This window comes from Lynx canadensis, chromosome D3, assembly GCF_007474595.2.
Source record: "Lynx canadensis isolate LIC74 chromosome D3, mLynCan4.pri.v2, whole genome shotgun sequence".
NCBI classification, from domain to species: Eukaryota; Metazoa; Chordata; class Mammalia; order Carnivora; family Felidae; genus Lynx; species Lynx canadensis.
The window spans coordinates 2,975,380-2,983,724 of record NC_044314.2 but is presented as its reverse complement, the minus strand read 5'-3'; the positions used below and the strand labels follow the sequence as shown (position 1 = coordinate 2,983,724).

At 51.2% G+C, this 8,345-nt stretch overlaps 1 long non-coding RNA gene across 1 annotated transcript; it reads right to left on the bottom strand.

Annotated features, from left to right (window-relative positions):
- Window positions 1-1,990: 1,990 nt before the first annotated feature.
- Window positions 1,991-6,634, bottom strand: LOC115498767. Its single transcript, XR_004344287.1, has 3 exons — window positions 6,530-6,634; window positions 4,085-5,930; window positions 1,991-2,360 (listed from the first exon to the last, which is right to left on the bottom strand). It is a non-coding gene; the product is annotated as an uncharacterized LOC115498767 (long non-coding RNA).
- Window positions 6,635-8,345: the final 1,711 nt, after the last annotated feature.

The following is an 8,345-nucleotide window of genomic DNA, read 5'->3' as shown; positions in this document are numbered from 1 at the left end:
CCTCCTGCTGGAACCCTAAGGTTTGGTTTTACCAGAAGGAACCAACGAGAGAGCAAAAGTTTCAGCCTCATCTCCAACCCATGATCCACGTGCTTTGAGTGAGTTGTGAGGGCTTTGGCGTGCCCCCAGCCCCGGTGAGATAACAGAGCCAATTTCCAAGGGGTAAGAGCAGTGGTAGGCTAACAGCAGGCCACAGGCAACACATAAAACCTTGGCCTGGCTTCCAAGTCACCCACAGAGCAATGGCGTTAGGCCTTTGGCCCCTACTCGGGATCCACGGTCACATGTGTGAGCCATCGTTTAGGTTTTTAAAATTCCAAAGGGTTGGCAGAGGATGCCATTTGGCTTTTCAGCAGTGAGTGCCCCTGCACACGTGCCTATAAAACATTGAATGAGAATCACACGTGTGCAGAAAGACAACATCGGGAGCTGAAAAGTAGCATATCCCACGGCGGACGTTCCCAGTGCGTTCTCGAACAAGGTGTTTTGTTTAGGGATCTCGGTTCCTCTGCACACGCCCCCAGCCACACGCAAACCCACCCTGTACCCCATGCACAGGCTAGGTTTCGCTAGTCAGTATTTAACGAAAAACACCAGTAGGGGCGGGCTGGGTGTAGACGGTCTCCATCACGCGATTGTGCCCGAGCACAGCAGGAAGCACGTCTCCCCGGCGCACACTGGCTTCACCGTGTACAAACCTCCCTGCCGGAGTCTCTGGATGCTGCTTATCCATCCTCCCAGTCTATTTATTGGGAACTCAAAGCATCAAGTAGGTTCAATGGCAGATAAATATTGGTATGGTGTCGATTTGTTTGTGCTCAGTTCCAGCGTTTATGTCTTAGGATCCCTCCCAGACCACGGCTCCCTCACGGGCGATGGCGCGGCCAGAAGATCACAGCTGACGTTTCCCCTTCTGTTCCACTCGGTGCATGAGCGGAAAACCATGGTGACCGGGGCCTCCTGAAGGCTGTTGGTGAGCAGGCCATTTAGAACAATGCCTTCCACAGTTGCGGTTCGTCTTGAAAACTCACAACACAAGGTCGCTGCACAAGAATAACTCCTTGGAATATTGGCACTTGTCTGTTATTCATACTTTTTATTGGTCATTGTGCAGCCAAGAGCCTCGTTGTGAAGGGATGAGAGAGGGTGAGAAAGAGAGAGAGAGAGCGAGCCAGATTTGGGAAGCATCTGACACCCTAAATGTGGACAGGTTTGCAGGGAGATATCTTGAAAGTATGCAAGGTAAACATGGTCTAAATCCCCTGCTTTGGGAAGATAAGTGCTCGGGGTTCTGTAAGCGAAATGCACACCGCTGAAATTTGATTGAAAACTTTGTGACACGAACACCGAAAATCACAACAAGGAGGCAGGCAGCTTTTAATCTTCTGTTGGATGACAATTCAAGATAGACTGATAGAGATGCCTGCTTCCTGATAAACTAGTCAATATTGCAGGTGGTAGATATTTGCAGGAAATAGACACGGGAAAGAGTGGGGGGTGGGGACCAAGGCATCTCTATGTTGTCACCTCCCCTCAGTTCTGTGCTAAGGAAGGTGAGACCTATAACTTGCTGTGTTCTGTTATCTTCCTATGGACCCAGAAACATCCAGGTCCTTCCAGGTCGACCATTCTAATCAGGTGCACATACATTTTTCGGCCATGTCGTTTGTCCATAATGGATGACACATGTTAAGCGGTCTTTGAAAGAAATCCCTCTACCTCAAGAAAAGCCCAATCGACAGGCAGAGAATTTCTAGTCTGAGCTTTGAATTCTTTTTTACTGCTTTAATGCACAGGCAGGAACATACACACAGACACAAAAGAGCCAGAGAGATCACTGTTTTAGCCAAAAGAATAGAACATCCACACCGGCAGTGAGTGAAGCAAGGTAAGAGTGAGCCTGGAGTTCCTCATCGTGAGCCCGTGTGCACAAGCGCGGGTGCACAAGTGTGCGTGTCACCAGTCTGTCATCTACACGCGCGTCCCCCCAGCTGCCGGTGGCACACTTCTTGCTATGTGTATTTGAAGGGAATTTGAGGCGATATCTTTGAACGTGGTTGCCTTAAAGGATTTTATTTATTAAATAATTCACCAGGCTTTTCTTCTGGAAAAATTTCCAACTGGAACAGAACGAAAGCCAGGAGAGAAGAATGTTTATAGGAAGGAGGGGCTCTGAAATATCTTTGCTCCAGATTCTTTATTAGGTGAAACTATGTCACAGCACCATTCCTGTTGGACACCGTTCATTTAATTTCCCTCTTTTGTAGATATTTTGTTTTCCCCTAAATGTCAGGGCTCGCTGGGGGAAAAAATATTTTGGGCTCTTTCTTGTAGGGCTTCTTGCGGTCTGCCTCCACCTGCTGGAAAGATCCGAGCATCTTTGTTAAGTGAAGCTGCAGCACGGTGTACTTGAGAATGTCTATTTTCATGTCACGGAAGAAAATAGAAACTGTGAATACGTAGAATAGACCCTCGCCGGTAAACGTGTCGCAAATTAAATATTATGTGGCAGCCCACCCCAAAATCGTGCGATCAGGGTATTTTAAACATAGTTTGAATTGCAAATAACTCCATTTGGGGGGAACCAGAGTTTATGTTGATGTAAGTAATATAGAATCTTTATCAAAATACAGTGAATTAAATGTAAAATATAAATTGTGGCGTTAAACTTCCGAACGTCAACAAATATTCCCATTTCCCGAGTGGCAATACATCATTTTTATCAGCAATTGGGAAAGAACCTGTGTATCAGTCTACATGGAATGCTTCACACAACAGCACATTGTGATAGGTATCCGTGCGCTATGGCACGTATATAAATTCCAAGAATTCATATAATTTACCTGATAGATCAGGAGCCATTACAGTCTGCTGTGTAAATTCATATTTTGGCACTCTTTAAAAAGTGGATTATTATTGACCCAATAGACCATAACAGTTCCAAAGAAGCCATTACTGTCTGTTGTGTAAATCCTTCATGGTGTGTGTTTTATTGACCCTTAGGAGCAATCAGGGGTCTGTCTTGTCAGTCTAGCTGCCATGTATGTGTACCAAATGCATGTGCTAAAAATGCCTCAGAAATTGAAGCCGTGGTCAAATTACCCTTGTTCCTGCCCAAGAAGCCACTGCATGAAATTGGACACTTCCATTGCAGTTTCCCTCTCTACCTTCAGAATTCTATTTCCTTTTATTTATGAAGAGGTTGGACATTTGAAACGTGGATAAGAAAATGGTCACTTGCTTTAAAAATTCCAGAAAGAAAGAAAGAAAGAAAGAAAGAAAGAAAGAAAGAAAGAAAGAAAGAAAGAAAGAAAGAAAGAAAGAAAGGAGCAGATTTGTCTCTGCGTGGAAAGATGTCTCAGGGACTGTGTGGATTTACCAGCTTCCGGGAGGTTGGCACAAATGCAGAGCGATTTCTCTAGTTTGGGCTTTGGGGGAAATCAAATGAGATCTTTCTTGAATTGTCCCACCTGCTTATTTCGTGTTTCTCCACCTGCCTGAGCCCTTCTCACATTTGAAACACAAATGGACACTGGGATATTTTACCAGAGTAGCCTCTTAGTTATCTGCACATTTGATAAAAATAACATGAGCTACTTTGAGGCCGCATAGGGTCCGGGCTCTCGGGTGTCGTCCGGGGCCGGTGATGGGTCTGAGTGAGGCCATCCTCACACACGCACATAGACCGGCAGGTTTGAGACAACGATGAAGCTGTTCGTTATTCTGCCTCCTAATATCGCACAAACTTAGCAATTCTGCGTGGCTTCCCTATCACCAGAGATGGAATCTATTCTAGAAATCAGGCTCTGCACAAACACACAGGCTGCTGTGACCCGCAGGAGACGGGGGCTCGGTGTCATCAGGTGTGCAGCCTTCTGGCTTGCAGCCAATGGTTGGTACATTTGTGAAGCTAGGGAGAAAGTGCTTTTGGAATGAGAGTTTCAAAACATACGGTCAGCAAAACCTAGCTACTAGAGAGGCCAATGATCCTTCAAGTTAGAGAAGAGAAAAAAAAAAGAATAGGGAAAGTGAAATTAGCACCATAAAACTTTCGTCTTTGCCCTGGGAAATAGTAAATACACACCTTTGTATACTGTGTTATTTCACTCTGTAATTGTGGCAACTGATAGTTCGGGGCTAATGTGCCAGATGGAAGGCACAGCAAGAAAGGAGCTTCAAGGAGTGGGCTTTTTAGTTTATATCCAGTCAGATAAACGGACAGACAGGTAAGAAGTGCAAATTCCTAGGGAATCTCCAGTGGGACTCTGTCGGGAAAATTCCATCTCTTTCCACGTCGCGAGCATCCGACAACCACCGCAGAACATCGCGTGTGTGCGCAAGAGGACGTGGCAAAGCTTGGCTTCCCGGCGCCGTGCGAGAAAGCAGGAGAAAACTTCAAAGAGCCACGCGTGACGGATCTCCACGGGTCATCCGCCTCCCTCCGCGGAGAATTCATCTGCGATCATCCCAGAGAGCTGGCTCCGTACCCTGAGGTCTCCAGCGGCTCCCGGGAGAAGATGGCCGTGTCACACGGGCAGTGATACAGCTTGGCGGCCACCGCGGAGCAGAATGTATACAATTATGCGTCTCGTGAGGGAATCCCACCCCTTCCTGGTGCCCACCAGCGCCCGGCCACGGCTGGAGGCTCGGGCAGGAGGGGGTTAATGCACGCAGCGCCCGGCAGATCAGCTGGGAACCCTCTCCGGCCTCCCCTCCGCCTCTGCTGCATTAACCCTCTGAAATGATCCAGAGACCCGGGACAGAGGAGGGCCAGCCCCGCCGCATGTCTGATTCATTTATTCAGGAAACACACACACACACACACACACACACACACACACACACACACGGCTCATTTCGCCTCATGATCCCTCTGCCTCTTGCCCTGATTTGAATAGGAAGTTCTATCTGCAGGCACAGTGCTTGCTAACAGGGCTATTTTCGTGGTCCGGTCTGCCAAGCAGCCCCCTGTTGAAAAAAAAAATATTTGCACGCACACACCCACCCCCCGAGTGTGGAAACCTCTCGTGCTGAGGCTGCTGCTTCTTGCCAAGGGGATCCCTGTAAGAGCAACCCCCCCTCCCCCCAGCTGAGGTGGCCGGCTGGCCGGGCAGGTTGAGGTCACGGAGGGGCCGGAGCAGAAATTCTCAGTGCAGCTGCCTGCCCGGCACCCATCACAAGAGTAAACGTGGGCCCGCAGAAGCCGCTCCCGACCGGCGTCCAGGTTCAAGAGGGACACTTGCTCGCCTGTTTACAACACAACACAGAACCCCACTGCTGTTTCGCTTCAAAAGAAGGGGGTGGAAACTGGAAGTCTGGTACTTGAAATAACTCCATGAGAATTAATATTTTTAAGGCCCCCACCTTCTTTCCTGATGTTTACTCGAGTTGTGGTCTAGCCCGCATGTAAGGAAATCGAACCCTCGGTGACCAACAAGCGTCTGAGTGTTTGGCAAAGTGACCACGTGGGTTCTTTCCCCGACAGCAGAATAAAGGAGTCACAGACCCAGAGGAAGCGGGGGGGGGGGGGGGATGCTGAAGGCGGTTCCCCATGACCCACCCGGGGAGGGGGTTCTGTGCCCAAGGTGCTCTCCACAGCCTGTGCCCCCTTGAGGGTGTCGCAAATGCGTCTGCACGGCCCCTAAGTCATGTTTCTAACACCCCACTAATGACAGGGGCAGCAATGTGCATAATGCGAAGTTCATGCCGACGCCCCTCAGCAGAGTACCTTCTGGGCTACCCTGGGGCTCACCCCGGTTTCTGACCCTGAGGACATCCATCCCAAGCACGCCCTCAACTTTGACCTCAGCTTGCAGAAGTCGGAGCGCCCACCTCCTTCCCACCAGTTCTGCTCAGATCCCACGATTTTTTCTCAATTTTATGAGTCGTTGTATTTCAGGCACGAAGGGGCAATTTGAGAGCCAGGGAAACTGAAACCGGAACGGAGAAATGCATGTGAGCAGCCCCTCCCGTGGCACAGCGCCCGCCCCGACCCAGCAGGACAGGCAGGGCGCCCCAGAGCCCGCCGTAAGCAAGGCTGACACGATCTTCTTCTCAGGGCCTACGTTCCGGGCGAGGGTAGAGGGGGGTTTGTGAACCACAGCTGCAGATGGCCAGGACGCTTGTTTAAAAGAAATTTAAGGGGCGCCTGGGTGGTTCAGTTGGTTAAGCGTCCAGCTCTTGGTTTCGGCTCAGGTCATGATCTCACGGTTCGTGAGTTCGAGCCCCGCGTCAGGCTCTGTGCTGACGGTGCGGAGCCTGCTTGGGATTCTCTCTCCCTCTCTCTGCCCCTCCCCTGCTCACACTCTCTCAATCTCAAAATAAATAAATAAACTTTAAAAAAAATTTTAAGGAATTTAAAAAGCAGGAACACATTGGAGATCTTAGAATAAAGAATCTGGATTTTCCTCCTGTGCTCACATCTAGAAGTCTATTAAGGGCTGTCACGGCCTGCTGAGGGGCTAGTCCCTGCGGAAAGCCGGGAGAGTTCTAAAAAAGCAAAAGCAAAAGCAAGCGTCTTCCTTCCTACCCTCTGTTGTGCCCATTTGGGATGAAGCCTCCCAGGCAGACAGGTGGCCAGAACGGCCCGCTCTCCAACCTGATGGGGAACGATGTCTTCACGGGTCACCATCGGGGCGCATCCCTGGTCAGGAGGACAGAAAACCAGCCCTGTTTCTGCAATTCTCGGCATTCCGTAGGGGCTGGTTGCAGCAAGGGGAGGGGCACAGAGCGTCATAAGGTGGGAGAAGGCACTCCCACATGTATACCCCACACCTGCCACAGCTCGGATCCAGAAAACTCTAGAAGCCCCCTGTGAACCCTGACCCCACAGACAGGGGCGGAGCGGGATCTCCAAGGGCCTGGTCCCTCTTGAGCAAGTGGGAGTGGAGACAGGAACCTCAGTGCCCACAAACAGGGAGCCACAAGGGAGCTCATCTGTGGTCTCACTTACCTGTACACCCTTAACACTCTGGTTGGTGTTCCTTGTGTTAGATCGGAAAGGAAGGGATCAAGTTGCAGGCATCCTGCTGGAATAAAAAAGGGGGCAGGGGAACTCTTAAAACTACTTGCCCCAGGCTGAACAAAGGGTCTCCAGCCATCCTGAGGCCCACGGAGTTCAAGGACCCCGAGAAGCAGAGACAACCTAAGAGGCTCTGTGGAGGTGGGGGTCTCGGGAACAGTGCCCCCCCAGCCCTGGGAGCCTGGGAAGCCGCCTGTGTGCAGGCACGGGTTGGCAGAGGACTCTCTGTTTCTCCACGATGGGCAACACCATGCGAGACCCATTACGTAATGACACAGGCGTTATAGATTGGAAAACCGTCTTGTTAGATGATGTAAATAAACATTTCTGGAGAACATGCCGGCGTCCAGGAAACGCCGGGAGAGGAGGACTTCTCTGGCTGGCTCTGAGCTCTCCCCTCTCGTGAGGCGCAGACCATACGGCCTGGTCCTGGGGAAGGAGGACAAGGACAGGGAACAAGAGGAAGGGGGGGCCCGTCCTCCCCGACACTGCCAGACCCACCCCGACCAGCCCCGGGGCCGGCACAGAAGTCGGCCAGACTCAGGGGCAAATGCCAGCGATTCCTCCGCGGTCTCATCTGAAACGTTCAAAACACTCTAATTATCCAGGTTATCGCCTCCTCAAATGAAGATCCCCGACAAGCCCCGCTCCCCGTACGCGCTGTCTCGTCTGCACCATTTACTGCGTCTCTGCTCCTATTCTGTGTGGCTTCTCCCGCTTTTAACCTGAATCCCTAACCTATTTTAAACATGCCATTTCCCCCACATGAAGAGAAGGGATCCTTTCTTCTGCCCCGTCCTCTCCCCCTGCACTTGAACTTGCTGTGTGCGCCTCCTCCGGCCCCCCGTGGCGCACGATTGTCTCGGGGAGAATGGGAGGGCTCCCAGCCTTTGTGGAGGGGGAGGGCGAAGACAGACATTATTATGATTTCCAATTCCGAGCTCTCCTCTTTTCTTCCTTGCCTTTTATTTTTTTTCCCCCGGATCTAACAGCTGTTTCCCATCACAACTGGTGTTTGAAAGGCATCGCAAAAATGAGTGTATCAGTGCCACAATTAACGCACTCGCCGTCCATGCCTGGTTTCATCAGGACGGCCCTGATTTATGATCGTTTGTCCCAGTGGCCCGGTCCGCGGGGAGGGGACCCTTTGGGGTGCTGGCCATGGAAGGCCTGCCCTCCCCAGATGCGCCAGGGGGCCAGGGCTCCATCCCCCCGGGGGACCCCCACCCCTGCGGGCCCCAGACACAAGCAGCCCAGGGTCCCGCCCTCCTCCGCCAGCCACCGCCCCCACCGCCGGCTCCGTAAGGTCAAAGATACTTCCAAG